At 45.7% G+C, this 5,000-nt stretch overlaps 16 non-coding genes and 2 pseudogenes across 16 annotated transcripts in view; all 18 read right to left on the reverse strand.

The window, feature by feature from the left end:
- Positions 1-9: 9 nt before the first annotated feature.
- Positions 10-128, reverse strand: LOC115185555 (5S ribosomal RNA). Its single transcript, XR_003875194.1, has one exon. It is a non-coding gene; the product is annotated as a 5S ribosomal RNA (ribosomal RNA).
- A 160-nt stretch (positions 129-288) lies between these two features.
- LOC115185755 (uncharacterized) lies at positions 289-397 on the reverse strand (annotated as a pseudogene).
- A 406-nt stretch (positions 398-803) lies between these two features.
- On the reverse strand, positions 804-922 carry LOC115185644 (5S ribosomal RNA). The gene has a single exon (XR_003875281.1). It is a non-coding gene; the product is annotated as a 5S ribosomal RNA (ribosomal RNA).
- Positions 923-1,083: 161 nt separating this feature from the next.
- LOC115185711 (5S ribosomal RNA) lies at positions 1,084-1,203 on the reverse strand. Its single transcript, XR_003875344.1, has one exon. It is a non-coding gene; the product is annotated as a 5S ribosomal RNA (ribosomal RNA).
- A 160-nt stretch (positions 1,204-1,363) lies between these two features.
- LOC115185706 (5S ribosomal RNA) lies at positions 1,364-1,483 on the reverse strand. The gene has a single exon (XR_003875339.1). It is a non-coding gene; the product is annotated as a 5S ribosomal RNA (ribosomal RNA).
- A 161-nt stretch (positions 1,484-1,644) lies between these two features.
- On the reverse strand, positions 1,645-1,763 carry LOC115185557 (5S ribosomal RNA). Its single transcript, XR_003875195.1, has one exon. It is a non-coding gene; the product is annotated as a 5S ribosomal RNA (ribosomal RNA).
- Positions 1,764-1,925: 162 nt separating this feature from the next.
- On the reverse strand, positions 1,926-2,045 carry LOC115185712 (5S ribosomal RNA). Its single transcript, XR_003875345.1, has one exon. It is a non-coding gene; the product is annotated as a 5S ribosomal RNA (ribosomal RNA).
- Positions 2,046-2,205: 160 nt separating this feature from the next.
- On the reverse strand, positions 2,206-2,324 carry LOC115185646 (5S ribosomal RNA). Its single transcript, XR_003875283.1, has one exon. It is a non-coding gene; the product is annotated as a 5S ribosomal RNA (ribosomal RNA).
- A 161-nt stretch (positions 2,325-2,485) lies between these two features.
- Positions 2,486-2,604, reverse strand: LOC115185558 (5S ribosomal RNA). The gene has a single exon (XR_003875196.1). It is a non-coding gene; the product is annotated as a 5S ribosomal RNA (ribosomal RNA).
- Positions 2,605-2,765: 161 nt separating this feature from the next.
- LOC115185559 (5S ribosomal RNA) lies at positions 2,766-2,884 on the reverse strand. Its single transcript, XR_003875197.1, has one exon. It is a non-coding gene; the product is annotated as a 5S ribosomal RNA (ribosomal RNA).
- Positions 2,885-3,045: 161 nt separating this feature from the next.
- Positions 3,046-3,164, reverse strand: LOC115185560 (5S ribosomal RNA). The gene has a single exon (XR_003875198.1). It is a non-coding gene; the product is annotated as a 5S ribosomal RNA (ribosomal RNA).
- Positions 3,165-3,325: 161 nt separating this feature from the next.
- Positions 3,326-3,444, reverse strand: LOC115185671 (5S ribosomal RNA). Its single transcript, XR_003875306.1, has one exon. It is a non-coding gene; the product is annotated as a 5S ribosomal RNA (ribosomal RNA).
- Positions 3,445-3,605: 161 nt separating this feature from the next.
- Positions 3,606-3,714, reverse strand: LOC115185763 (uncharacterized; annotated as a pseudogene).
- Positions 3,715-3,875: 161 nt separating this feature from the next.
- On the reverse strand, positions 3,876-3,994 carry LOC115185561 (5S ribosomal RNA). Its single transcript, XR_003875199.1, has one exon. It is a non-coding gene; the product is annotated as a 5S ribosomal RNA (ribosomal RNA).
- A 161-nt stretch (positions 3,995-4,155) lies between these two features.
- Positions 4,156-4,274, reverse strand: LOC115185654 (5S ribosomal RNA). The gene has a single exon (XR_003875290.1). It is a non-coding gene; the product is annotated as a 5S ribosomal RNA (ribosomal RNA).
- Positions 4,275-4,435: 161 nt separating this feature from the next.
- On the reverse strand, positions 4,436-4,554 carry LOC115185720 (5S ribosomal RNA). The gene has a single exon (XR_003875352.1). It is a non-coding gene; the product is annotated as a 5S ribosomal RNA (ribosomal RNA).
- Positions 4,555-4,715: 161 nt separating this feature from the next.
- On the reverse strand, positions 4,716-4,834 carry LOC115185562 (5S ribosomal RNA). The gene has a single exon (XR_003875201.1). It is a non-coding gene; the product is annotated as a 5S ribosomal RNA (ribosomal RNA).
- Positions 4,835-4,995: 161 nt separating this feature from the next.
- Positions 4,996-5,000, reverse strand: part of LOC115185564 (5S ribosomal RNA) — a 119-nt gene continuing 114 nt past the window's right edge. The window contains exon 1 of the ribosomal RNA XR_003875203.1: positions 4,996-5,000. This exon is cut by the window's right edge and continues 114 nt beyond it. This is a non-coding gene — a ribosomal RNA (5S ribosomal RNA).

The raw sequence follows: 5,000 nt of genomic DNA on the forward strand, positions 1-5,000 counted from the left end.
TGGACAAAAAGCTTACAGCACCTGGTATTCCCAGGCGGTCTCCCATCCAAGTACTAACCAGGCCCGACCCTGCTTAGCTTCCGAGATCAGACGAGATCGGGCGTACCCAGGCTGGTATGGCCGTAAACGATAAACAATCTCTTGGTACAACATATATAGTCAAAGTGAGTCTGATAAACAGACTGCATTTTGCAGCAGGAAGCTGCATTTAGTCAATTCATCATTAAATGCTTACTACAAGGCAGTGTTGCTGATGAAATAGTGTAAGAGCACACCCTCGTGGACAAAAGCTTACAGCACCTGGTATTCCCAGGCGGTCTCCCATCCAAGTACTAACCAGGCCCGACCCTGCTTAGCTTCCGAGATCAGGCGTACCCAGGCTGGTATGGCCGTAAACAATAAACAATCTCTTGGTACAACATATATAGTCAAAGTGAGTCTGATAAACAGACATTGCATTTTCACCAATTAGATAAGCAGCTTGAACTTGTGTCACTGAAAAAGTAGAAGAAATTACAAACACTGTAGCCATCACTTTATAGCACAGGTAGTTGGATAAATACAAACTTTATTTCTTTCATCATTTGAACAGGGTAAGGGAGCACAAAGCACACACAAGCTGCCATTCAGCAACAATATTATTATTTGTCTTATAAATACAAGGCAGATGCTAACTGACAACACACGGAACTTTGATCCTATTAAAAAGGCAGGAAGCTGCATTTAGTCAATTCATCATTAAATGCTTACTACAATGCAGTGTTGCTGATGAAATAGTGTGAGAGCACACCCTCGTGGACAAAAGCTTACAGCACCTGGTATTCCCAGGCGGTCTCCCATCCAAGTACTAACCAGGCCCGACCCTGCTTAGCTTCCGAGATCAGACGAGATCGGGCGTACCCAGGCTGGTATGGCCATAAACGATAAACAATCTCTTGGTACAACATATATAGTCAAAGTGAGTCTGATAAACAGACTGCATTTTGCAGCAGGAAGCTGCATTTAGTCAATTCATCATTAAATGCTTACTACAAGGCAGTGTTGCTGATGAAATAGTGTAAGAGCACACCCTCGTGGACAAAATGCTTACAGCACCTGGTATTCCCAGGCGGTCTCCCATCCAAGTACTAACCAGGCCCGACCCTGCTTAGCTTCCGAGATCAGACGAGATCGGGCGTACCCAGGCTGGTATGGCCAGTAAACGATAAACAATCTCTTGGTACAACATATATAGTCAAAGTGAGTCTGATAAACAGACTGCATTTGCAGCACGAAGCTGCATTTAGTCAATTCATCATTAAATGCTTACTACAAGGCAGTGTTGCTGATGAAATAGTGTAAGAGCACACCCTCGTGGACAAAAAGCTTACAGCACCTGGTATTCCCAGGCAGGTCTCCCATCCAAGTACTAACCAGGCCCGACCCTGCTTAGCTTCCGAGATCAGACGAGATCGGGCGTACCCAGGCTGGTATGGCCGTAAACGATAAACAATCTCTTGGTACAACATATATAGTCAAAGTGAGTCTGATAAACAGACTGCATTTTGCAGCAGGAAGCTGCATTTAGTCAATTCATCATTAAATGCTTACTACAAGGCAGTGTTGCTGATGAAATAGTGTAAGAGCACACCCTCGTGGACAAAAAGCTTACAGCACCTGGTATTCCCAGGCGGTCTCCCATCCAAGTACTAACCAGGCCCGACCCTGCTTAGCTTCCGAGATCAGACGAGATCGGGCGTACCCAGGCTGGTATGGCCGTAAACGATAAACAATCTCTTGGTACAACATATATAGTCAAAGTGAGTCTGATAAACAGACATGCATTTTGCAGCAGGAAGCTGCATTTAGTCAATTCATCATTAAATGCTTACTACAAGGCAGTGTTGCTGATGAAATAGTGTAAGAGCACACCCTCGTGGACAAAAAGCTTACAGCACCTGGTATTCCCAGGCGGTCATCCCATCCAAGTACTAACCAGGCCCGACCCTGCTTAGCTTCCGAGATCAGACGAGATCGGGCGTACCCAGGCTGGTATGGCCGTAAACGATAAACAATCTCTTGGTACAACATATTAGTCAAAGTGAGTCTGATAAACAGACTGCATTTTGCAGCAGGAAGCTGCATTTAGTCAATTCATCATTAAATGCTTACTACAAGGCAGTGTTGCTGATGAAATAGTGTAAGAGCACACCCTCGTGGACAAAAAGCTTACAGCACCTGGTATTCCCAGGCGGTCTCCCATCCAAGTACTAACCAGGCCCGACCCTGCTTAGCTTCCGAGATCAGAAGAGATCGGGCGTACCCAGGCTGGTATGGCCGTAAACGATAAACAATCTCTTGGTACAACATATATAGTCAAAGTGAGTCTGATAAACAGACTGCATTTTGCAGCAGGAAGCTGCATTTAGTCAATTCATCATTAAATGCTTACTACAAGGCAGTGTTGCTGATGAAATAGTGTAAGAGCACACCCTCGTGGACAAAAAGCTTACAGCACCTGGTATTCCCAGGCGGTCTCCCATCCAAGTACTAACCAGGCCCGACCCTGCTTAGCTTCCGAGATCAGACGAGATCGGGCGTACCCAGGCTGGTATGGCCGTAAACGATAAACAATCTCTTGGTACAACATATATAGTCAAAGTGAGTCTGATAAACAGACTGCATTTTGCAGCAGGAAGCTGCATTTAGTCAATTCATCATTAAATGCTTACTACAAGGCAGTGTTGCTGATGAAATAGTGTAAGAGCACACCCTCGTGGACAAAAAGCTTACAGCACCTGGTATTCCCAGGCGGTCTCCCATCCAAGTACTAACCAGGCCCGACCCTGCTTAGCTTCCGAGATCAGACGAGATCGGGCGTACCCAGGCTGGTATGGCCGTAAACGATAAACAATCTCTTGGTACAACATATATAGTCAAAGTGAGTCTGATAAACAGACTGCATTTTGCAGCAGGAAGCTGCATTTAGTCAATTCATCATTAAATGCTTACTACAAGGCAGTGTTGCTGATGAAATAGTGTAAGAGCACACCCTCGTGGACAAAAAGCTTACAGCACCTGGTATTCCCAGGCGGTCTCCCATCCAAGTACTAACCAGGCCCGACCCTGCTTAGCTTCCGAGATCAGACGAGATCGGGCGTACCCAGGCTGGTATGGCCGTAAACGATAAACAATCTCTTGGTACAACATATATAGTCAAAGTGAGTCTGATAAACAGACTGCATTTTGCAGCAGGAAGCTGCATTTAGTCAATTCATCATTAAATGCTTACTACAAGGCAGTGTTGCTGATGAAATAGTGTAAGAGCACACCCTCGTGGACAAAAAGCATACAGCACCTGGTATTCCCAGGCGGTCTCCCATCCAAGTACTAACCAGGCCCGACCCTGCTTAGCTTCCGAGATCAGACGAGATCGGGCGTACCCAGGCTGGTATGGCCGTAAACGATAAACAATCTCTTGGTACAACGTATATAGTCAAAGTGAGTCTGATAAACAGACTGCATTTTGCAGCAGGAAGCTGCATTTAGTCAATTCATCATTAAATGCTTACTACAAGGCAGTGTTGCTGATGAAATAGTGTAAGAGCACACCCTCGTGGACAAAAAGCTTACAGCACCTGGTATTCCCAGGCGGTCTCCCATCCAAGTACTAACCAGGCCCGACCCTGCTTAGCTTCCGAGATCAGACATACCCAGGCTGGTATGGCCGTAAACGATAAACAATCTCTTGGTACAACATATATAGTCAAAGTGAGTCTGATAAACAGACTGCATTTTGCAGCAGGAAGCTGCATTTAGTCAATTCATCATTAAATGCTTACTACAAGGCAGTGTTGCTGATGAAATAGTGTAAGAGCACACCCTCGTGGACAAAAAGCTTACAGCACCTGGTATTCCCAGGCGGTCTCCCATCCAAGTACTAACCAGGCCCGACCCTGCTTAGCTTCCGAGATCAGACGAGATCGGGCGTACCCAGGCTGGTATGGCCGTAAACGATAAACAATCTCTTGGTACAACATATATAGTCAAAGTGAGTCTGATAAACAGACTGCATTTTGCAGCAGGAAGCTGCATTTAGTCAATTCATCATTAAATGCTTACTACAAGGCAGTGTTGCTGATGAAATAGTGTAAGAGCACACCCTCGTGGACAAAAAGCTTACAGCACCTGGTATTCCCAGGCGGTCTCCCATCCAAGTACTAACCAGGCCCGACCCTGCTTAGCTTCCGAGATCAGACGAGATCAGGCGTACCCAGGCTGGTATGGCCGTAAACGATAAACAATCTCTTGGTACAACATATATAGTCAAAGTGAGTCTGATAAACAGACTGCATTTTGCAGCAGGAAGCTGCATTTAGTCAATTCATCATTAAATGCTTACTACAAGGCAGTGTTGCTGATGAAATAGTGTAAGAGCACACCCTCGTGGACAAAAAGCTTACAGCACCTGGTATTCCCAGGCGTCCTCCCATCCAAGTACTAACCAGGCCCGACCCTGCTTAGCTTCCGAGATCAGACGAGATCGGGCGTACCCAGGCTGGTATGGCCGTAAACGATAAACAATCTCTTGGTACAACATATATAGTCAAAGTGAGTCTGATAAACAGACTGCATTTTGCAGCAGGAAGCTGCATTTAGTCAATTCATCTTTAAATGCTTACTACAAGGCAGTGTTGCTGATGAAATAGTGTAAGAGCACACCCTCGTGGACAAAAAGCTTACAGCACCTGGTATTCCCAGGCGGTCTCCCATCCAAGTACTAACCAGGCCCGACCCTGCTTAGCTTCCGAGATCAGACGAGATCGGGCGTACCCAGGCTGGTATGGCCGTAAACGATAAACAATCTCTTGGTACAACATATATAGTCAAAGTGAGTCTGATAAACAGACTGCATTTTGCAGCAGGAAGCTGCATTTAGTCAATTCATCATTAAATGCTTACTACAAGGCAGTGTTGCTGATGAAATAGTGTAAGAGCACACCCTCGTGGACAAAAAGCTT

Source organism: Salmo trutta, unplaced genomic scaffold (genome assembly GCF_901001165.1).
Source record: "Salmo trutta unplaced genomic scaffold, fSalTru1.1, whole genome shotgun sequence".
NCBI lineage: Eukaryota > Metazoa > Chordata > Actinopteri > Salmoniformes > Salmonidae > Salmo > Salmo trutta.